This window comes from Trematomus bernacchii, unplaced genomic scaffold (assembly GCF_902827165.1).
Source record: "Trematomus bernacchii unplaced genomic scaffold, fTreBer1.1, whole genome shotgun sequence".
In the NCBI taxonomy this organism is placed as follows: Eukaryota; Metazoa; Chordata; class Actinopteri; order Perciformes; family Nototheniidae; genus Trematomus; species Trematomus bernacchii.
In genome coordinates, this window is record NW_022987689.1 from 4374349 (window position 1) to 4399949 (window position 25601).

The 25601-nt window shown below is 39.1% G+C and overlaps 1 protein-coding gene across 1 annotated transcript in view; it reads left to right on the forward strand.

The window, feature by feature from the left end:
- The window catches only part of tnr (tenascin R (restrictin, janusin)), a 161753-nt gene that overhangs the window by 48272 nt on the left and 87880 nt on the right, over positions 1-25601 (forward strand). The window contains exon 3 of the mRNA XM_034137721.1: positions 22358-22411. The gene's annotated coding sequence lies outside the window, so the exon portion shown is untranslated. The remainder of the gene's footprint in view (positions 1-22357; positions 22412-25601) is intronic.

Sequence of the window (25601 nt, forward strand, 5' to 3'; positions counted from 1 at the left end):
CTTGGAGACGTGTGTGTTTGTGAATAATGATCACTTCTGTCCTCAATATGAAATGCTCTTTTCCCCCTCTTTTATGTACAGAGTGTACCCAGACAGCAAATGTATTCACACAGCAATGAAAAGCAACTCAGCTTGACACCTATAATAATATTTAAAATGTATGAAAAGAAAATCATACTCCTTGCTTTTCAATACATATACTAATGATTGATTGCTGCTGCTTCACACCTTCTTCCTGTCGTTTTAAATGTCTTCTGAAACACGTCCACTTTAGCACAGCTTGAGTTTTCTGTGCGGCTAGACACTTTTTTCAGATAAGCCGTTTGCTATCTGTCTGTTTCCCTGGATACCCCCTTTAGCCACATTAGCATTGGAGCACATACTTTAGAAGCTGTTCCAATCGCTGTGCCACATATCTCCATGATCTAGAGACACCATTACTCTTCTTGCAATACGTTTACTGTGTAGCTGACTCCAATAAGGTAATGTATTAACTTGCCACTTCCGCAGCAGTATATCATCCGTACTTAGTCACTCTCCCATTCAGCAGGGCACGAGGTTCAGTCCTTTTTAGCCAATGATTTCCGTACAGTGTTGTTAATATCCTGACTTGTTTGCCATGAAGCCGACTCTCATTTTTCATCAGGGCTGATTTATTTGAGAAACAGTTAAACCAAAGGATAATATCTAATGCCTTTTTTCTGCCCTTCAAACAGAAGCTACATTTACCGCCCTCTCTTTAGCTACGGAAATGGCCCCGGGCAGACAATCCTTCTCAGAGTTGTCAAGAATTAGCAAAGTATAAAGTGATGACTCCACACTGCTTGAATTGCCCCGCAGCATAGTCTTCAGTTTATTCATCAAGTATGTCAATCTGTGAGTCTCTGCATGGTCTAATGTACAGCAATACCCAAAGGGGCAGAGGTTTATACTGTAGATTGGTAGATAGGCGTATCATTTTAATAAAGTGGATTGGATTTGGAGTTAATGGAGTTAATGGGGATTAAGGTAAACAGTTCAGAAACTCTAAGAGACATGTAGATAGATAAAAGGAATCAATACATATACTGTATAGGCTAAGAAAATACATTTAAAAGCAACATATAAATCCATGTTGTCCTATTGCAGACATTTCCTCTCTGTCACAATGAGGCATTTGTCAACACAACAAACTAGCTAATGAACCAACATCATAGTGATGAAAGCCTGATTCACACTTGCAGGGTCTAAGAGGAAAAGTGATGTAACTCATTATCATTGTTACTCAGTGATCAACATTACTAATAGACTAATTACTCAGAAAGGGAGACTTAGTCATTCAAAGGGAAAACAGGATGTGAAAATATTCAAGGTAAATTAACAGGAGCAAGACAGAGTTCATCCTTTCATTGAAGTGACCTATTTGAAATGTTTGAAGTCTCATAGTGACAAAATACATGGAAGCAAATGAGCTCATTTTCAGCTTCTGAAGGTCATTCAAAAGCCTTACAGCTTAACCGTATAAACAACTATGACGATCATTGAAAATCCCTGTTTTATTAGGCTTTAGTTTGACCCTGACTGTGGAGAAGCACTTAGTTTGGAGCTCACAGTGGTCGGTAGCGAGGAGGAAGGAGGCGGCGCGCCATGTTTGCCTTTCTAATTAGTTCTCATAGGAACCCAGCCATTGATTGTTGCAAATGCCCATTGATTTTTAGCTGGGCTCTACACTATCTCACGTTTGTACTAAATGCCACGAGACAAATGACGTGTGTGTGTCGGTGATGTCCGACACATCAGTTTGTCTTTTTGTGTTTAATGTGTGTGCGTGCCCGTGCGGGTGTGTATCTGCATACTTATGTGTGCATGCGTTAAATGAAAATAGGTCTGGGTATAGCTGACAAATAGGGAAAGTTGCTGCATCCCTTTTGGCCCGGGCACCCTAATCAAGAAGCATCGATCTGGCCCGGGGAAACAGTGTGCTTACTTGCACATCCAGATAGCCAAAAGCTATTGGCAAAATGTTTGTTCTCATGGGATAAAATCACAAGACTCCCCTCCCTGTGGTTTTAACAGATCACTATGTCAGAAGGTCAGAAAGAGTGCTACGATTAATCAGCTGGTGTCCGTCAATATTTTTGGTAACAAAATGTTAGGTGATGCCACAGTTCAATACAGCCCTGGTTTATTCTTGAAGGAATAATGCCCACATTGCATACGTTAGAATGTCGATATATCAAGTGCAACAAAATGCAAAGTAAGCCACATGTTCTTGTTTAGCTCAACATAAAGAGCAAGAAGAAATACTTTTTGAATGTGTAAAAGAAAAAGGAAAGTATAATCACCAACTGCCTTCTTACAATGTGTGATGTGTCATGGTTGCTACACTAGCTTAGCCACCTTCAAAATACTCCCTTTTTTAATTATTTGTTCAATTAATTGTTTTGTGAACTTTAAGCTGCTTGCAAATTGTGAGCTTTCTTGTTAATTGTAAAATGTCAAAGAACTGTGCTCAGACTAAAAAGCTCTTAAAGGTCACCTATTATGCAACATCCACTTTTTCATGTCTTTTATACAGAAACATGTGTCCCCTCTGTGTAAAGAGATTCTGAAAGTTTCAGGAAAAAAGATTGGCTCACTTTTTGTCCTGATCCATTTATATAAAAACCTGTCTGAAAATGAGCTGATCAGATTTTGGCCACTTTGTGATGTCATAACGATTCTTTGGCTTGTGTAACCATTAGCCAATAACCAACCAAGGTAACCCCCCCCCCCCCCCCCCCCTTTATCACCTGAATCTCCTCCTAGAGCACCATTGTGTTCTTTTTTAACCAAATATCTCTCAGAGGGGCATGGGGAGTGGCACCTTATTTTCATCTAAAGTAACAGACAGAGAATCAGCACTTTTGAAACAGGGCTGAAACAGTGGGGTTTATGGGATGCTACAATGCATGATCTGTTTGGTATTTTCAAGCAAAACACTACAGAGACATGTTTTGTATATATCTGAGACCTATAATATATTGATGAAAAACAGTATAATAGGGGACCTTTAAATTACAAATTATTTTTCTAATTAATTTCTTTGTGAACTTTAAGCTGCTTGCAAATTGTGAGCTTTCTTGTTAATGGTAAAATGTCAAAGAACTGTGCTCAGACTAAAAAGCTCTTAATTCAGGACTTCTATGTACATCATCAGGCCACACCCTATTTTACTTAACTTTAATATAAAAATGGTTGTGGAAAGTTGAAAAAGGAGAAGTATTGCAAATAGGCAACTGGCTGCTTACCCCCCATGTATAACATCGGCACTACTCAGAAAGATTAGCAGGATCCTGATTATAGGAATCCCACACAGTGTTCGATGTAACCCTGAGGGCTCCATCAGTGTGTTGTAAGCCAGTTGGCTGTATCCAGGATATTGGTTCCAGGGCCTTGATTTTCCACATTAAGTTTGTGATGTGACAGGTATTTCCACTGAGGTTCACGACAGGCTGAATAACTGGCTACTCAGTTTTTGCCCCCGGGTCTCAAAGCACATGTTAGCCTACACTAACGGTGTGGTGGGTGTTGCAACTTCAAGGTGTCAGGTTTGGACATTTGTTACATGTAGCGAGTTGTAGTAATGCTGAAAATGTGGCTATTCTCAGAGGACTCTGGTTGGAATATTTCTATGTTAAATAAATATGATTAAATATTAAAAACAGATGCAAAAGGAATGATTTGTGTGAAAGTGTACTGTCTTTGCCTGTTCACTTGGCTGCAATGTGGCCTTAGGATTAGTTGTCTCAGCAAATGGCCTGCTTTAATGGGATTTGCCTTGTCATTGTTTCCAACACTCGTTTCTGTGAGGGGTTTGAATAATGCAACACTCTGTCCTTAGCTTCCATTTAAATATATCTGTCTGGTCAGCAGAGAGATAGAACATGACGAAGCGGTTCACTCAGAGACAGAGACTGAAGTATAGAAAGGCAAAGGGGCAAAAAGTGGAAGTGGGGGAGGAAGACAGAAAGTTATTGAGAAAAGGGCAGAAAGAGAGAAATGTATCAAGAGACAGAGAAAGATGGATAGAAAGACTTATTGTAGAGGAGAGGGCCACACTGCAGCATCTATAATCAGCTTCGGAAGATACCTAATGTGATTTGTTTAGGTAATGAGACAGGCAGCCATTCGTAATTTTCAGTGTTGGTTCATTTCTGGACATACTTTTTATGCGCTGTCATCCTCATCCTGATAGCAGAGAGGTTTGAGACGTTTATTTGTAGGTGCCTGAAACGTACGTAGACGCACCGTGATGAATGGGGACAGTCCTCCACTGTGGCAGCAACAACAGTCACAGGATTGACTGGAGAGTTTGCAATACTGCTGTCACTACATCACACGGAGAAAAACAGAGCTTGTTTGCTGTCGAAAAACAACCATATGGGCCATATGGTGGTAGATGAAGTTTGGTCTGTTGGACTACCACCACTGTTGTGCAATAACACCTCTGTAAATAAATATATATAATATAATACTAGTATGAAAACTGTTGTGCGATACCAGCTTACATGCAATATACACTTATGGAAAATTACCTTTTTATTATTTAACCATTTATTTACAGGTTATTAACCTTATCAGATCTTTTGATACTTTATACATTCACTTACGTTTCAAAATAATGCTATCTTTCACCATGGTGTACTTGTTTGTCTTCGTCTTGCCTATTGTTTATATTTTTGAATAACGTGTGCTTGCCTTTTTATTTAATATAGTCTACTCTTTTCCTTTTGTGTTTATCGCCACTGTACATTTGCTGCTTCAATGCCGCAAATGTCTCTGTAGCAGGACAATTAAAGTCTGATTCTGAATTTGATGGTCAAACTAAAATTGAGCTGAAGAACTACTTTAAGTCACTTGGCTAAAAATGTGACATATGAGTTTATGCTGTATTGTTCTTTCTAATATATAAAGACAGGTTTGATTAATTTACATTTTTGAAGCCAAAATCTAATAGATTTCTCGCTGATTTAAGTCCTAATGTGAGATGATTTTATTCTTTCATCATGTTGTTTCAGTGAGAAATACTAAGAAAATATATATTCCAGCTCCAGTTGTTTCCAGCTAGTTTACCCTTAGTTTAATTTTTTACTCAATTTCAATAGCTAATAAAGATATTCTTTATTCAGTGAAGGATGAAATGCACTCTTGATGAGATGTATTTGTAGATTCATTTAATTTAGTCAAGGTTATGGTGATGATGAACATACTGAAATGTAATATTTACTGTTGTACGTGATCCAACCCTGTCCACACTACATTTAGCACCTCAGTTATTTGCAACAGCAAGTTTGTACTGATATAAAATGAATGCCACATGTATTACGTTTTTTAATCAACATTTTAAGGAAACATTCATTTCTGAACACGCTTAATGTTCACTAACAATGTGTATTCATAGAAAAGCTGTAAAAAACCTTTCCCTGTATATTCAGGCAGCTCTTGGCTGATTGTATTTTCACATTGAACTCATTCTCCACAGGAGCCTCACGAGTAGCTGGCTGACATCAGTTTCAATCCATGTTGACATCTGATATGATTTTATCTTTGCGTCCACTTTTAGTTGATATTTCTTTCAGTTCCTGTTTTGTCTCTGGAGATTATAAATGCATCACCAAGAGTAAATACACATCCCATACAGATGGCCAGAAGTGTACTGTAATCCTGCACAACAGCATTGGCACTCTGCCATCTTAGCCATTTCCTTCAGTTTTGCAAAATAGATTTAAAAAGACATAACTCAAAAGCTGTTTTTCAGTACAGCAGTCTGAAATGCACTGGATGTGATTTAAGCTTCTTTCTGACGGGCGGAACAACAATGCAGCTCCAGCAGAATCACTTAAACTATAAATCTAGTTAAAAGTGGACACATCACTGTAACTCCCATGCTGCACCTACTTTCACTTTCCATTGTACCTTAGTTAAAGAGCTCTCTGATGTCCCTTTGAGAGCAGGTACTGTAATTCATCCGCTCTAATTTCACAGCTACTTTCACACTTTTTAATTTATCCTTCCGCATTTCAAACTACCGACAACAAAATCTTTCTTTCTGTTAAGCAGGATCAGTCAAAGTATCTTTTTTCTGTCTTTCACTTCCACTTTCTTCCCCGCCTTTCTTCTCTCGCTCACTCACTCCCTTTTTTTCCCTCTAAGAGGACAAAGTCGAATGGCCCGATAGCGTTTAATTGCTGTGGTTTTTATGTGGTCTGCTGAGAAGTAATAGCCACTCAGCACTTCTGTCCACAAGATAGATGCTGCCGATGCTTGTCTTGGAGTTGTGTGCAGCGTGGGAGCGCACCCAGTGGCTCAGGGAAGTGCAGGTGAAGTAATAAAAGGAAATGGTTCGCTGGGAGGGGGAAAACAAATCCCGCAATGGTTTTCATTTCCTTATTGGAAACAAGTCACTCTGGGTCACGCCCGCGAGAACATGCACTGGCACACACACACGTACACAAATACACATCCATGTACACACACAGGCAACCGCAGGGACACACTCACTTACAAACAAGGGTCAGGGAGGAGCGACAACTTGTTAGCGGCAGCCATTCTCTGTGACCAGTCCAGTAATGCAATCTGTTCTTGCTGTCGGACAGGCCTCCATATGGAACCGGAGACAGATCAAAAATAAAGACAGTAGGAAATCAAAAACAATGCTTGGCTCCTTCCTGTGTTTGGCCCAGCTCTGTGTCACTGACTGCCTGGAAACAAACCCTTTATTTCCTAGGCCGCGTTAAACTAACATGTCCTTCTCTGCAGTGCCTCTGGGGTCGGCTTTACAACAAAACAACACATTACTTAACATCAGTATTATGCATATTATTATTTGTTACTTTTAGATAAATATATGTTAAACTCTCAATGGGCCAGTAAGACTATTGTGGAACAGTTTGCATGTTTTTAGCAATCATATAATACCTGTAGCATTTGTGACACAGTTTTAGTCTCCATACATTATGCTTGTTTATACACTATGTCCTTGATAAACAACACTTATATCAAATACCCTAATGCAGATGTTAAGGTCTAAGTATTAAATACAACAAACCTGATGTGTTAACTACTAAGCTAATTCAACTCTCTAACAACTTAAACATATATTGAAATAACCTTTATGCTTCACAATGCAAATTTGGCCTGACAAGACAAGTAGATTCCAATATCTACAAGTACTTAAACATTGTATTTAACAGTAGTGAAGCAATTTCATTGAAATAAACTGAAATGTTGTAAATATTTGAGAACATAGGAATAAAAGAGAGACATGGAAAGGCCACATGAACTAGGAACGTGTGTGGTGCTACATAATAATTCATTAAAATACAACATTCACATGAAATCAAATTAAATTACACAGACACATTTATGAATATAATCGCCAATGTTCTCTTCTACACTATAACCTGCGATATATATAGTTCCCACAGAAAATATATCAATTTATTTTGGCTTTAGGTCAGAGTTGTGGGGTTAGGGTTAGTGCACACATTTTTATTTAACTGCAACACACTCCAACTCTTTTGTTATTAACTCTTATTGGTTATATAGAGTCGCAGGTGCTATACATGCCAGCAGTACATGACTTTAACAAAACTTTAGCTACGCTACATACAGAGAACATCATCGACATCCTGGGAGGAAATTAAGTATGGATCAGAGTAATTTATGTGATTACCTTGGAACTGAACCATGTCAGGAGTTCACTGAAGAGTTTAATTGCTATCCATGTGATTGGATTTGGTTAGTGCAACCCGCATGGTAGAAATTCAAAATCTTGAGTCCATGAAAAAGCAATTACTTGCTTTACTGCTTAACTGTTAAGAGACTCTTATTATCTAGTTAAACCATTCATAGCTTTCAATTCAAAGGAAGCTTTATTTTTGCTTTATTTACTGCAACTCTGTGCAGTTTATTACTCCTCCATAAAATAAAGGCACTGGAAGACAGGCTGGATATTGTTTTTGGCATGTTAGATTTATAAACAAAAAGTCTGTGTACACATTCTGTTTGCGACTGCTCAGTTAATATATTGTTAAAAGTTTTGACAACTTTATGAATTACTGCCAGAAAGAGTTGACTGTGTGCCCATTTGTCATGTCATGCACAATGTAAAGTTGGGCACTTACAAGGAAGTTCTTCCAAAGAGAAAATTAACTTTTGTAAGTATTTTTGCCCGTACCACCCACCCCCGACTAAAGGTAAGCTATTTAATAATTGTGTCTAATTAAAATGGCCAGTAAAGCATGAATGCATCACCAGTCAAACTCATTACACTTGCATCACTTCACAAGTCTTCAAACTTACTCCATTACCAAAGCTACTCTTAATCTGTCCTCAATCAGAGTTTTGAGCCTTTGTTTGTGTCACATCATTCTTTCAAACCAGCTTTCAGCTCCCCACCCCTTCTCTCTCTCTCTCTCTCTCTCTCTCTCTCTCTCTCTCTCTCTCTCTCTCTCTCTCTCTCTCTCTCTCTCTCTCTGTCACTCATTAGCCACCCAGCGGCTGCTGTATCTCAAACAGCATTTAAACGGACTCTAGCACTGCATGAAATACGCTGCCTCCTCATTATTTTTATAGACGTAAAGGGATATGATCCGACATGGCACTGCGGTGGCCAATCAAATAAAAGCAAGCCCAAATTAATAAAAGAAGGCAAAGAGAACACAATATGGACTGTGAGTGATGCTGCCTTTAAATACTGTCTAGAGATGTAAGATTCTGGCGTCTGAGGAGCATTCAAACTCATGGATCTGTCCTTCAACTTGAACTTCATGAAATGCATTTTATGTCTACATTTTTCCTTTAATTACACAGCCTCACTTACACATTGCTGTTCTTTAGTCCGAACCGCCACTTATTGCCTTGTGAATGTCTGCCCCTTCTAACTCTACTTACATTACTAACATCATAGGTTTTTTGTTTTACTATGGCGTGGTTACTTCATCAAACATGAGCCTTTAATCATATACACAGCATGATATCATTAATGTTTAATCAGTATAAAAGTTGTGTGAACCCCCTGATTGAAAAATATACCCACGTTTAATCAGTAGACTTGCTGAAACCCACAACTTGCTTGCTTTGTAATTCCTGCTGCATGTTGTTCGGACAGCAGTGAGGCAACGGTCAAGGGGAACATTCAGACATCCAAAGCCCTCACCTGGGGCTACTCAGCTACTTGGTTTAGGTTACTGTAATGAGTTGGGAGAGAGGCAGTCATTTGTCCTAGATGAGCTGGCAGCGCAGCAGCGTCCCTACATGGAAAACAGCCTCTGGTAAAAATGACTTTCCATTACTCGTTACCTCATCTGTAGATGATGTTCGCTGCTGATAGGATAACTTGCTGCCTTGCATAGTAACCAGACCATTTTTTGTTGCAAGATAATGGAGGCATATACTGTGGAAACATCCCTCTAAAAATAGAATAATGTATTCGTCTTTTTGCTAGATGTTTGGATGATGGATGAGATTCGGGGAAGCACTGTGCTTCCACAGTCTCGGTTTTGGGAACCAAACATGTAAAACACTGTCAACTCACACTAGTGTTCTTGTCATATTTCTACGTGTTTGTATTTCTTGTATTCTTACTGTATTTCTGTGCAGTCAGCGTCCTAGAAGATGTATCGATCGTGTCATTAGTATGCAATGAAAGTGAAAGCATGTTCAAATGGATTGCTGGAGGGATGCTTCTGAAAGAGACTCGTTTCATTGCATAACTCACAAATCAATAGTCTCAAAAATAACAAATCATCTGCCATCAAGTTATGTGCTCATAGCTATCTGTCATAGTGTGTCATTGTGCGTGTGTGTGCATGTGTCTATGTGTGGCTTGTTCATTTAGGAGAGAGCACTGAGGCTGAATTTAGTGTCATAACAAAGCAAAAAGAATCAATGCAGAAGCACTCTTGATCTCTGTTCTCTGTGCAACAAATACCACTGAAGCAAGATGACAGCACAGAAATAGGCAACTCTGGGGACTGTGCAAGGGAGAGATAAAAGAAAAAAACAAACAAAAGTAAAGCGTGTCCAAATTCCTCATCTGGGATTTTATTCTAGGTATTTTGAATCCGAGACAGGCTAAATCTTTAGGTCAATTTCATGCACCGAGGCGTCTCTCTAACTGGGCCAACAGGCCTGACATCCCATCCTGAGGAGGGAAACGACTAGATAGTTGCATGAGTCACACACACATCCTAATTAGGTAGTTGCTGCATTTAAAGGGTCCCTATTATGTTTTCCCTTTCCTGTATTGTGTTTATAAAGGTTTTTTTAGGATGTGATGTGAACGTTCTGTAAAGGCTTTGCTCTCAAAGTTCATGCCACAGGGAGTTTCTCTCACCCCCCCCCCCCCCCCTGCCTTAAACACCTCAGTTGGACTCCTTTGTTTTCTTACGTTACATATACACAACACGATTTAACACTCGCGCTTCTATTGGCTATTGCTTCTAGTACATTGTACTTGATAGACTAAGGGGCGGGACATCTCTAAGTTGTTGACCAATCACAACAGAGCAGGCCAACTAACCTTTGAAAACAGACTCGGTTCTCGTTTTAATACAAATATGAACCTGAAAATGAGCATAATATTTCCCACTTAAAAACGACATTGTTAATTGTTGAGGTCCACATCATGTCATTTATTTATGCTTTAGGTAATATCAGTTCAAACAGGGGTCTTAACAATCTTGATATTAAGTTTGCTTAAACATGTGCCGCTTTCTACGACTGCAATGTTGCCCAAATCAAACATTAATGTTGGCATGGTATTCTTTTAGAAGATTTTGGGTTGTATGATGATAAACCACTTTATCTATACAATGCCTGTGTATTAGTACTATTACCTAACCCTATACAATTTGTACATACAATGATAGTGGAAAGAGCAAACAACCTTTCCTCAGCCAGCTCTTATAAACATTTCCTATAGAAATCCTTATTGGCTTTTTGACTGATAATATTAATCAGTATTCTAGCAGATGGCTTTTAGACGAATGAAAGGGTTTCCGGGATTCAATGAAACATGCAAAGTTGATATGCCGGTTTTGCTTGAGTAGCTGTGGTAATAGAAAAACTTTTATCAAAGCCCGCTCTTACTTCAAGCAGTTGTATTGCTCATCGGAAGCCAGAGCCGTCTTCTGATATCATTGGAAAGTTTGTTATTCAAAATAAAAGGATGCAGAGCAGTACTCATACTGTGAACATGCATTACCTTACCTTCAACTTAGGGAGAGGATTTATGAAAGTTTAAAGCTATGTTGCAGGATTAATTCCAAAGAATCAGCTAGAAAACCCAACCTGTTGTTTTACCACCTCAAAAGTTTTTCAGAGTGTGAGATTGAGTTAAGACTTTTAATTTGTAGATCTTTACATCAAACATGAATCAGAGTTTACTTCACAAGTTTTAATGTTTAAGTCAGACCAGTGTGTTTAATCTTGTGGTCTTCAGGGTGGCCCTAATGAAGTTCTCATAATAAAGTTCTCCTTAATTCTACAAGGATTGTTTTTGACCTCTCCAGTCAAATTAAACATAAAAGGTGTACACTGGCACCGGATTTTAAACCAACATTATTTTCAGAGATTAATTTAAAATTCAAAATAAAGTTCTCAAAGGCAAACTGAATAATTGTTGGGATTTGATGCATTTGAACGATTTTATACAAGTCTATGGATGCATCTCCCAATTATTTTCTCTATTTATGTCAATAAGATGTCACAATATAATCACTTATTCTATTTATGTCCTTGTTGTTTGACTAATACATTGTTATCTTATTTTAATTCTAGCTTTTTTAGACTATATTCAGACTACAGCATGAGAAGACTTTCTTACGGTCTGACTGTCCCACAGAGATAATGACTGAGGCATAGATTAGTACTTTTCTGATCTCCCTTTCCTTTCTTAACTCAAAACAAGATGGAAAATGTAACCATTTCTCTCTCTGTCACATCAGGCAAGTAGCCATGGAGACTGATACATGTTGCCATGTTTCATGATTGAAGCACACCTGACTGACAACCAATTGAATTGCAGCCCCCTTATGAATGCGCAGTCAAATCTAATATTCAATAATCTGGTTTTGTTGAGTTTTTTGCAGTCCAAATTTGATCAAATCTTTCAATCTCAATAGCCCCAAAATTCACTTGAAGGTTTCCAGTTTAGCATTTTACACTTTCTCTGCACTCTCAAAAGTTCATGTTGCATTTATAAACCGGTCACAGCTGTAGCAGTCATAATACATTTCAGTCTTTTAAAATGTGATCGTTAAACTAAGAATAATTACCACTTTAACATTTTCACAGAAATTATTATCATGATGAGTGTAGAAACACTGCAGCACCATTTCAGCTGCTTCATTTTCTAATTTTGCTGCATTTGGAATATGATTAACCTTCCTGGGACCTAATTCACTAATTTCATGCCAGCATTGTTGTGGGTTTTAAATTTGTTCCTGCTTAACATGCAGGGTGCATCCACGGTTAACACTGCATTTACATAACTTTTAGCACATTTGAAAAGGTTTAAATGTCTTTGCCTCTCTTGATTTTCTTGTTATTTTTTGTACTGTGTAATTTTCTTCATTTTGTAGCCACAAAGCCTCTAATTCAGTGTTTGTTCTTCTTTCTGACTGCTCTAATAAGCATTCTGTTTTGAGGAGGAATTGTATAAATGGCTCCAAATTGGTCAATGTTTACATAATATATGTCTAAATGTGATCAAAGAAAAAACAAGGGTACAGTTGTTGTTTTTTGCACTACACCCTCGTTCCCTGTGTTCTTCTTTGATTTAAATTCCAGTGTTTAAAACAAATGAACAGTTGGTTGTTGGCTGGTAAAATAATTACACCACTCTTTATTTAATGTAGGCTCCAACAGGCAGATTAAAATTACTTTGAAGCAATTTCCCATTTAGTGTAAGCCCCGTTGGATGTTTTCCCCTCAGATCTAAAGAAATGCACAGGCTTGTTTTATCCCTCAGGTCTGTATCGCTTATCATTTTCCCACTGGAGTGAGATTCAATAGGAATTGATTGAGTGGTGCTCACAGTGTCTCTCTCACGCTCCCTTCCCAATCCCAGCCATCCTGCAGGATATCCGCGTCAGACCCCCAGCCCTAACCTCTCACTGCGCTGTCTTTGAACGCTGATGAGAGTGTGTGTGTGCTCGAGAGAGATACATGAACAGAGTGACTGATGGAGGGATGGAAGCCATAGGGGATTTAAAGCGTGATACGCAGTAAATGTGGGCGACTGGACGACACAGTGTTGCTGTGGAAGTGCAGCAAACAGAGAACAAAGTCACACAAGTGGTTTTCTCATAAGGGATGCACAAATATGTGCTATACTTTCTTATTGTATTTAAAAAAAGGTGATGGTGAGCAAATATTTTCTCAACAAATTCAGCTTTCATTTGAATATAAGACATCTGTGAAGCACGTCTGCTGTCCAATATTTCTGTAGTGTTTGGTAGATGTTTGTTAAGTGACTTCATGCAGTGCCAATTTTAAATCAATTCCCATTAGTACCAAACAAATAATATGAGTTAAAATTATATTCCGTCAACCAATGTTATTTGAAAGTTGAGAATTTAGTGCGTCAAGAGTATGAGTCGGTGGTGCTAACTCTACAGTCAAGCACCATCTCAATATTACAGGAAAAGATGACTTCATATATTGAACAATGGAAGCCTGTGTTAAGAAAATAAATCTATTGCATTTGTTTTTCTTATATTATTTTGAGGAATGTTACAGTTTCTTTATCACTCCACACAGATCAGATTTTTGTCTGCTGACATTTTTGGTCTCATGTATCTTAAATCATGGGCATTCACGTCATTACATTTCCATACAATCAAATCAAATCAAATCAGGTTTTATTTATATAGCACATTTTAAAAATGATTTTTGGTCGAGCCGAAGTGCTGTACATGCAAATAAAAAACACATTACTCCAATCGCAAACAGAAGACAATAAATTACAACAGCAAATATAAAAATCAAACACAGGGAAATGTCATGAGTCGTGCTCCGCTCTGACTAGAAGGCCAGGGAGAAGAAGTGAGTCTTTAGTGTTGATTTAAAAACCCCTAGGGTCTGGGCTGTCATTTTTGGTCTCATGTATCTTAAATCATGGGCATTCACGTCATTTAATTTCCATACAATGATTCTATCACACCTCGTCACATCCCTTCTGTATTATTAAACCAACCTTTGTTGATAGTTGGACTTTTGTTTTCTAATTTCTTGTTGCTAGTGGCGCCTCGCAGATGGGGCTGCTGCAGCCCCCTCAGCACCCCCCCCCCTTCCCGCGTCCATTCGCGATGTCTCGCTGTCTCGCAGATCCCACGCAGCAAGCAGGAAATGAACCCAGCTCACACTGTCCGCTCCTCGCAGCAGCGAGCCGCGCAACGTCCCGCCAACACGGCACCCAGACCCCACGCAGCATTCTTATCTGTTTGTCCTTACTGGTGTCATTTTCTGGTTGCTAACGCCATTGTAACACATACTCACTGATGTTCCGCTGTAACGGTGGTTGACTAATCAGAACAGAGTGGGCGAGCTGACCAATCAGAGCACAGTGGGCTCACAGGGAGGGGGGGGCAGGAGCTCCAACAAGCCGTTTAGGACAGAGAGTGAATACACATACTTTACAGAGATGCTGTATGAGAAACCAATGTGAGTTTGGAAAATTGCACAATATGAATCTATTCTAGTATACCTCAACAATGGAATTATGATCAGTAGAAATGGCCATGGCATGGGACCTTTAATGGTCCTACATTTGTTATGATTTCTTGGCAGTCAAAAGGTAAATAGGACTTTTCATCTGAACTATTTACCTGCACAAAAGCTACCTCAGTTGGTGTGACAACTCAAATAACTAGCGTTTTGACCATTTTCTGTCAGTTAGTGATAGAAAAGCACTTTAAAGAGCAGAGACTGAAGAGTCTGGCAGTAAATGAAAAGGTAAAAGGAAAAAGAAACAAGAAAAATAAAGAAAAACTGTGTGTTATTTCACTGGTCTAAAATGTATTGGTATCTTGAAAGAAGTAATTGCAAGAGTTTTGCCATGGTGTTCTTCCTATATTCATTTCACTTTTATTTATTTATATTTATCATATTTTAAGGTTCAAGGTTTTTAAATTGTCATACGAACATAGCTACAGTGTAGTTATGACGATGAAAGTCTTAGGTCACAGGCTTCTCCAACAGTGCAACACAATAAAACAGATAACAGAAAAATGTAGTGCAAGTAAATAGTAAATACAAAAAGAAAAATAGTTTAAAAAAGTGAAATAGTGAAATAGTGCAATAAGAGTCTATATGCAAGTTATTGGAATATGATATATTAGATAAATAGATAAATAATTTCTAAGTAGCAGCCAGATGAATGTTATGGATGTAGTTTCATCAGTTCAGGTGTTTAACGGGTGTTATTTCAACAGTTCAGTTGTTTAACAGTCTTATTGCCTGTGGGATGAAACTGTCCCCGAGTCTGGTGATTTTAGTCCTGATGCTGCGGTACCGCCTGCCAGACGGCAGCAGACAGAACAGTTTGTGGCTGGGGTGATGGGGGTCTTTTATAATCCTGAGGGCTTCCTTCCTGAGCCGCTGGGAGTAAAGGTCCTCCATGGATGGCAGCTCCGTCCTGGTGATGTGCTGTGCAGTTTTCACCACCCTCTGTAAAGCCTTACGATTGAGGGCGGTGCAGCTGCCGTACCAGGCCGTGATGCAGCCAGTCAGGATACTCTCTATGGTGCACCTGTAGAAGTTGCAGAGTATTAGTAGTAGTATAATCCTGGGGTCCATGTTGAACCTCCTCAGCCTGCGGAGGAAGAAGAGCCGCTGTCAAGCTTTTTTGGTGATGGTGGTAGTGTGAAGAGTCCATGTCAGGTCCTCAGTGATGTGGACACAGAGGAACCTGAAGCTTTTGACTCTCTCCACCGTAGTCCCATTGATGGCGATGGGGGCGAGTCCCTCTCTCTGCTGCTTCCTGTAATCCACAATCAGCTCCTTGGTTTTGCTGACGTTGAGATGGAGGTTGTTATCCTGGCACCAAGATGTCAGGTTTTCGACCTCCTCTCTGTACGCCGTCTCGTCGCCGTCGGTGATCTGGCCGATGGCGGTCGTGTCGTCAGCAAACGTCACGATGGTGTTGGAGCTGTGTGAGTGAAAAAAAAAAGTGCATTTTGCATGATAGGTCCCCTTTTAAAGGGGTTTTTGTACGAATCCCTACTCCGTTAGGATATCTAATGGTTATTCAAATTAAATCCATACGTCCATAAGCATGAAGTATGTTAGCCTTGAGTTTTGTTGCAGCTTCAATTATTCAAAATTGAACAAAACCCACACAACTGTTTGTCCTTATAAGTAGCTAGCGCCGTGTTGTGTCATTGAAGTGACTGCAGCGGGGCTGTTACATGCAGTGGTTTGATTATGCCCACAAAGGGATTTATATGAATAATCTATTTCCGCATTTATAGTGAGGGTCATTTTTTATTACCTTGTGTTATGACAAGCTTGCTCTTTATGAAGAAAAAGACTAAATCCAAATTTGAGAGTAGTTAAACTATTGCACATAAATGATAGAAGTTGGATTACTATGGATCCTCCATTTCCTCAGTACCTGTGTGCTTTTTTTTATTGATTTCCTCTCCAAGGCTTTTACTAACCTGCGGTTCTAAAAGATTGATTTATAGGCTTTTAATATTTGTTCTCGTATTCGACATGCTGATTCGTCAGATAGCCTGTGGGTCGGCACCTTACTCTAAAATCCTGTACGTGTTGTGTGCATTCTCGTGTTGACTCCGGCTGCTTGTCGCCTTGTCTATCTCTGCCCGTCTCTCCTTCTGTTTGTCTATGGGTTTATTTCTGTCATTATTACCAGTCTAACATTAAGGCCTTGAAGTTCAGTAGATCTGCGGTCCTCTGTGTATCGTCTTTGGCTTATAAGCCTTTCTGTGTACAAATGCAGCATCCGTATAATTGGAACTAAGTTAAACAAAAGCCAATATTGTTAGCAAATATTGCTACATCAACATTTTGCATACTGACTTGATTGGATCACATTCATGTACAAGTAGCTTTGGATGAGAATGAATTAGACACAGAGATTCAAACTATTTTAACCATGTTGATTGCAGTATTAACTGTTTCTATTTCAGCATTTACATCTGAGGAGCAAAAACCTGTTATTATCAGACAGCAGTTATTGTATAATAATGATAAAAGACTCACAAATAGTAATTTTGAGAATTTTGAAAAATACAGAATGATATTACTGTCTTATTATATTACGTAGTTTGTACTTTTGACAAACTATTTTATAGAGCAAGTTAACCTGAACCACTCTCCTCTCCTTTGAGTTTCGTGGTGTAGCTGACTGAGCTAAAGCACATACTGATGTATACCACATTCCATGATTGAACAATTCAATCATGGAATGTGGTATACATCCAATAAGGTCCAAACAGTCACTCATTAGAAGTGGCCCTTCCTGTGTTATGTGGCACCTGGTCTCCTTATTCCTGAAGCTTAATGTTAATATTTCATAAACCTATTTTAGTCGAGGCGTCTGTTACAGACTCTGTCAATCCTGACATAACAGGTAGAAAACGTTTGTTTCATACTTTGTTGAAATATTCTTGCAGCTCTTTTTTTACTCAATTTCGAAAACTTAAACTAGAAATCAAAGATTTGCCTTATAACCCCAACGTTTTAAACCACACAGGCACAGTGCAGCAGCAGTAACCCTCTTGTCAGTGTAGTTAACTTCCAATTTAATTTCCGTTGCAAAGATAGCACATTTCTCATTTTCAGCCGCCCTCACACCCATAAATGAGCTCATTGCACTAACAGTGTCACTAACAACGTTGGCTTCATTATTTTTCAGACACAGTGAAGCAATTTCTAAATCGACCCTGGCATTTGAAACACATCTACGTAAATTCAACTGTTCACTAATCACCTCGGTGTACAGAGAAAAAGTATATCTTTGTCCCTTTGCCCTTGTCAACGTTGGCAATACTTTTAATATTGTTTTCACAAATGATCCCCCTCTTTTTAATGTAATTATGCATCGAATAATTTAAAACATGGAAATCATGTTTTTTTCTCCCAAGCAAAACATATAATCCAACAATGTGTTTTTCAAGACAGTAATTGTAATTACCAGCTAATAAATCATTTATTTAGATATAGGCTTTACATGGACAGGACAAGGTTACAATTTCTTTCAACAGTTACTTGAATTGAAACAGATTTTGACGTTTTCCATCCAGTCTCCCTTGTGTTTCTTTTACTGATGATCATAGCCATTTCAAGTTTCCTGGTTGCCCTTTGGCATCCTGTGCTGTGAAACACGAAATAAAATATTTTTCTGCTCAAAAGCTCCAGTAGCCCCCATGAGATGGAAACCTGTTTGATGACACAGTAAACGACTTTTATTTTCTTGAGGAAAAAGACCCATTTGTCATCGTAGTAAAGGGGGCAAAGGCAGGTCTTGTGTGGCAGGTGATGAATGGGTAGAGGGGATGGAATCCATCTGCTGCATCACCACCACGGAAATGGGATCGTCCACCGATACAAAATTGCACACTTAGAGACGAGCCTAATTCACACACGAGACCTAAAGTCACTGTAGACGACAAAACTGTGTCTGTGTGTGTGTGTGTTTGTCTGTGTGTGTGTCTGTGTGTGTGTGGAGCGAAAGAGAGAATTTCTTTAAATCTGTGTCTCAAATTACTTTCTTTCCCGTTTTTTCGCACAGGCGCACACGCACACAATAAAATGCATTTATGGCTGCGGGCCATGCAGACTAAATACCAACTATCTATCATCTGAGATATTTCATACTTTCTAAATTCAATAAGCCGATATGATTTATGTAGTGGCTCGGCAGCTTTGGTATAGAATAATGTTGAGGTTTAGGGATATAGACAATAATATACATTAAGGTATTTGTTTCTGAATTCAGTGCACCTGACAATAATAGAAAAAGGGAATATTCTTCACACAGTTTGATACCACTCTGTTATCGCTGAATCTCCCCTTTGGGAAATACATTCACATATGGAATTGTATAAGTCTGTCAGGATGCAGCTTCGTGCTTACTCTGACTTTGTTTGAATGCTTGAGCTTCACTTTGCAGAACAATGTACTAATGTGCAGAGTTTGACAGTTTGCAACTTATACAATAAACCTTCAAGTACATACATCCAGATAATGGAGTTCTCGGTGAATATGAAGGCATTATATAATGAATGTATAAGCATATCAACAAAATCCTTGACAATATCCTTTGGTGAAAGTATTCGAAAGACCTTTTGTTTAAATGTCAACCTTTTTTCTGTAGTTACTGCTGACTTTTTTTGTATTCAACCAGACCCTGATCCCCCCCTAACCTTAACCAAGTGCTGCCATTGCTTAAAAATTCACCTGAAAAGTGTTCAATGCTGTATAATCCAGTCTGCGGGCAGGAAAAGACATTAAGAATTTGAGCACAGAGCACAGAGAAAACTCAATGCTGTGCAGTCCGAATGCTGTTTGGTCTAAAACAAAATCAAACTTTCCAAAAAGGATATTTTTAATGTATCCATAGTGTACGATTGAACAGCAAAGAGTGTGCTGCTGACAGGAATTGTTGGAAGGCAATGTGTCCTTTCCCTTCATGAAAGATGGTCCAGTTTATTCTATGTTAAAAGAGATACAACAGGAAGCATCGTGAAATGTGTAGCTACTGTATACTTTGTTTCAGACTGCATAATAGGAAAGACAAACACAAATGCTTGAATTTAACAAATATATAGATATAGATTACAGTCTATAATGATTACACTTAGTTCTATGACTTCTATTAAAACAATACTGCACGCATGAATCTTGCCACACTTAACGTTGCTCACAACTGATACTTGAATCTGGTACTTGTATTAAACCAATTGATTACGAGAATGGACACAAGACTACTGTACAGCAGATATAAGCTTTAAAAAACGGCAGCTAGCCGAGGACACCAAGTCCCTTTAGCCTCCTCATTTAAACAACACTGTGTGAATTGTACGTTTTCAAAGGCTCTATCAGATTTGTGTGCCAAAAAATAGTTTTCCATTCCCATCTGGTTTTATGAGAACAATACACTTGCATCAGTAGTTTATTCTCCCAAACTATTTCATAGAACCTTTCTGCTTTCGTTTGTCTAAGCCCAGACCAACATGGAGGAATGCAAATTATTTATTATGCACATTTATTCCCGTCCTCTTCTTTATGTGAGCTCAGATTTTTTTCTGATTGCAGCACTTTTTTTTTGTGGCTGCTGGACCGGGGAATAAACTGTGGGAACATAATATGATTTACACTGAAAAGCACTCCTCTGTTTTGCTCTCACAACTACAAAGCTGTCAGAAGGAGGAAACGGGATCATCTGTTACTTTCTGCTCTCTCGCTGGGACAGCAAACAGAAGTAACAGAGAAACCTCTGCCTGTTCTATGTGTGTGGTAATGCAGATCATTCTAAGATGGCTGTTGCGATGTCTGTGAGTTAAAAACTGTAGAATATGGGTTTGTGAAATCATCTCCATACTGGGGTGTCGTCTTAAGTATTTTTGAATGCATGTTCATAAGCCCAAAAGGCTTGCAAAAGTGTTTGCTTTGCCTCAACCTTAAATACATTACATATCATTTAGCTGTCTCTTTTATCCAAAGTGACTTACAATGAGTGCAAAAACCATAAAGATTCAAACTCCGAACAACAAGGAAAGTGCAGATATATTAACTTCAAGCAAGATCATACCATAGTAAGTGCTGGTGAATAAGTTACAAGGCCTAAAATCGATAATTGTATTACCAAGGTACAATCATAATAGAATAAATTCAGTTTGTGACGGAAGATATGCAGCGTTTCTGCTGTCCTGATGTCAATGGGGAGCTCCTTCCACCATTTAGGAGCCAGGGAAGCAAACAGGCGTGTTTTTGAGGGGTACCTGGGTATTGTAATGGGAAAGTTGACTAATTGTTACGAACTCGGATACACAAGGGAAAAGGGACTCAAATGCACGACCCGGGAGCCAGAGATAAAGTATAAGTAATATACTTTATTGCAAAAAATAGGATATACAAAAATGAATAAGGCACTCTTAACGAGGCGACAAAAAATAGGCTTCACTAAAGTGTAACAAAAAATGAGACGTAGCAAGTGAGTGACAAAACAAAACAGGAAGTGAAAGACAATACAAGAATGACCAACAACAACATGAAACATGACTGACTTGGCACTTTTGACGGTGCACAACACTAATCTGAAGCCTTACATTGTATATTTATTCTTGAATATTTAAAACAGGGTCATTAGCCACTTAGTTTAGAGAGCTTGATGTCTAGAGCAGTTTTTAGTTTTAGTTAAAAAGTCATACTGCAAATAAAGTATCAAAGATGTAATGAAGACATTGTGATGATATATTTTCCAGAAATAATTACTCTAATGTTTTTAACAGTTTGATTTTGATTTCCTTATGAAGAGGACAGAAGGAGACTTTTCCTCTTAACTTTGTTTGAAGAACCAACAGCGGAGCCTTGTTTTTTTGTTTATTTAATCAACCTTCTTCTCTGGAGGAGACCCAAGTGAAAATGACACCGCTTTCAGGGAATTTGCAATTCCTATGAGCTGAAAACAACCCGGGCCAGCAAAACATGTCATTTTAGCTCTCAGTGGGTGAGCGAGGCACCCTCAAGAGCAAACCGTGCTCGGTTTTGTGTCTGCGAGGGCGTGTGTGTGTGTGTGTTTCAATGAGCCTGCCTCAGGAGGTGTGCTGTGACAAAAAAATAAACCCTCAGCAGCACAGCAGACGGGGGAAAGCAAATGAGTAGTTTTTCTGTGTTGATAGAAGAGCCCCGATATGTTCCTTTCCTTTATCAGCAGGACAAAGAGTGTGTACTTAAGCTTTTGTTTGTGTGTTGCTCCATGTGTGTGTGCTTTCAATTTTCCTGCAGTTGTTCTTGCTATGGTTATAAAAGAGGCATTAGAGGCTTGTTTGCTCTTTGAATATAAATGCAGTTTACTTTACATTGGTAATTATAAACACCATCTTGACGATTATATATACTGCCAAGCTATAGGAGATAGGAGACATAAAAGGGCTTACATGTTTATCCACAGGTGGATTGTAAACATCTCAGTGTGTGCAAGTAATCAACACTTCTGCCATGTCTGAGGCTCCACGGCACATACGTCTTTACCACAAAGCAACTTCCAACTCTTCCCAGGAAACCTTTTTTTTTTTTGGACAGGCAGTTCAATGTGTAATTGTGTTTAATGCTATTTTAATCTCTCCCCTCTCCGGGACAGGTGCAGAGTCATAGGGAGACTGGCAACTAGAGAACACAGTACTCACAGAAAAAGGTACACACACAAACATAGACACACTCCTATGTGTAGAGACACATCCATATTTTCCCCTCTAGCTATAGTGTAATGTTCAATTTAATGGCCTAATGTTCCCTAATGACTGCTTTATGTGCATGGGCTTATTGTGCATCTATCAACCTGAAGCACATCTAATCAGACAATTAGCCCTCATCTTGGGCTAATTTCCATGTATGTATTCATCACCATAACTGCCGCTCTAATAGGAACACAAATGGATTGTCACTTCTCTATCACACACACACACACACACACACACACACACACACACACACACACACACACACACACACACACACACACACACACACACACACACACACACACACACACACACACACACAACCCCCCACCTTTTCTCTGTCTATCTGTCTTTGTCTCTGTATGGACAAAGAGATTAAAGCTTAGCAGCATCAAACCCCCGACAAATAAAACTGACAATTGACCAACTGATGCTGCACAGTTACATTCTGTAATGCAGTCTTGATTCGCTACGAAATGTGTTCTAGTCTACTGAGAGATGGCTTAGTAAGTGTACATGTACGCAATAAATGAAGCCAGGCACAGAGCCTATAGTTTGTGCTGGTACAAAAATAGCAATAGTCTGAATATCATTATATGATCTTTTACTTTTGCACCAAATTAAGATACGATTTTCACTTGTTCATACTATTTTCTAAGTTGTTAAGATGCACATACAGAGTATCTTAAGTTACTGAAATCACAGAACCTATTAATGTGCGATGTGTCTTGTCGAGTACACTACAGCTTTAGAAATGATACGTGCGTTTCATCTGCACTCTCTGGAATACGCTCCTGTCTAATTAGGCATGGGTTAACACAGCTAGGGTATCTTCATCACTTAATTACCTTTTCAGCTCTGGGATTTGACAAAGTAGATACACAACCTCCTGTGTTTATTTACAAACACTTCCACACAGATTTCTTTTTTAAACAGTGATAATCAGGATTGTCCTCAGGATAAATCCCAAAGCTCCGAAACGCAATTTTCTCAGTAGAATGAAAAATAAATATTTTAGTTGTGTAAACATCATTATTATTTGTGCCATGTGTGAGTGCCAAAAATCATGCTTGAAATAACAACATGAACGATAACAGATGGCAAAGTTTTTTTGGTTGTTTATATTTATTATTATCTCTTTTATTTGCATAAGAAAAAAGCAATAATACAATCTATTAAACAACCCTTAAAATAGCCCACTTTACAAGGAAAGAAGGAGGATTGTTTTGCCTGATAAACAACTATCTTTACCTTTTTCCACTAATTAAATGCACACTTCAAGCATCCCTGCCACGTTGTAGCTCAGAGCTGAACAGACGCTCTCTCCCCTTGCATGGAGCGTAGAGTTTATACCATTATCCAAGTGTGGTCACAGCACTTGGAAGAAACGTACACACTGTGGGTGTTTCTCAATCTCGAGTACGCTTGCTTGGTAGCACATGTCTTCCGAGTCACTTGCTTCAGAAGCGAGGCAAGAATACTTCCTAGCTTCGGAAAATGAAGAATGGAACAGGCTAGCAAGTGTGCAGGTGTGCGTCATTCATACGAGAGGCCCCGCCTTACATCTTCCGCCACAGATTTGGGGAAATTGGTCCGTGCGCAAAGCATTGTGGGGATTTTAAGACCGCGGAGTCTACACATGTGCAGCCTCGAAATTTCTCCAAACGAAGTACGCCGGGCTCGGTAGAATTCCAAGTATGCTGGAGATTGGAACAGTACTTCGGCGGCACTCGATGACGTAGTATGCTTGAAATAGTGGCTCTGGAGCAGCTTTACTCGAGATTGAGAAACACCCTGTGTGACACAAATCATTCTCATGGAGACTGAAATACTACCACACGTCCGTCATTTGCTTACGTTTTATATTGGTAAACAAAACACATTGACTCTAACCATGCCTGCAAATGACATAATACTAGAGTCGGTCCAGTTTCACTGAAACAAACACAAGATCTCCAGAACAGTTCAAATCATCCGATGTGAGATCATCACCAGTGACAAGCATTGCAGCTTAGTTTCATTGTGTATAAACCTCTGAGTTTTTCCTTTATTCTCAGAGATTTCTTTTGTCAGTTGTTTGATCTCAAATATATGAGGTTAACAACAAAGAGCATGTCCTGGTGGGTGCATTGGTTTGTCTGCAAATATATTCATAGATTTGTATTCCACTGAAGGGAATTTAGAGTTGAATGAATGGGAAGAGCGGTTTAGGGATAAAACATCTTCATCGTCTCAATGGAAAACTGAAAGCGAGCATCGATTGAAGCAGAGAGGGAAAATAGAATAGGGGATTGGACGAAGATGGAGAAGGACAGGAAGCTAAACAGAGAAAGAGAGATGTTGACTGCCAATTGCTTTGCTCTGTTGTTCTTTTAATGCTAACCTTTCAACTGATTAAACTGCTTTATTGGTCTGGCGGTTATTAAACATAAGAGGGCAAACGGCCCACAGCACCACTCCTAATCTCGAATAATCAAAGCCTCTAAACATGATGTTGTCAAGCGGGCAGAAGAGACCTGTTTCTCTTAATGATCCAGTTTATTTTGACTGAGGTGTCATGATTTGGCCTCTCATTATTGAAAGATGAAAGCGTCTATGTCAAAATACAGCAGCTGTTGAAACAGGAAGGAGCTTCAGAGCAGAGCATGGACAAAGAGAGGCAAAGAACGAAGCAGCATAATCAGAGTGGAGACAGAAGGTGAGAGTGACAGGGGAGGAAGCCTTTGATCTCAGCTTTCTAATCAATGGGGATTATGGTCTGTGTGCCTGTGTCAGACCTGATTATGGCTGCAGCGCTGGCAGACAGTGGTGCATCGAGAAGAGTACGAACAGCTCCTTGAACTGAACAGAGCTGTTCCCTGAAACACTGTCGAGATGCATCTGATCACCTCGAAACTGTTCGACAGGACTCAGAAATTCACCGTGAAGATGGGTTTAGAACATAGAGAAACTGTGACTCAAACTCCTGCGCATGAATCTTCATTACCCTCAAATATAATCTGCAGTGACTGTCTCAACTGTCACACTTAGTCAACCATAGGGCTACATAGTGAGTGTAATATGCAGGCAGTGTTGGAGTTTGTTTCACTGTAGGGAGTAAACATTGTGGATACACGACACAGGAAATCATATGAACAGAAGACT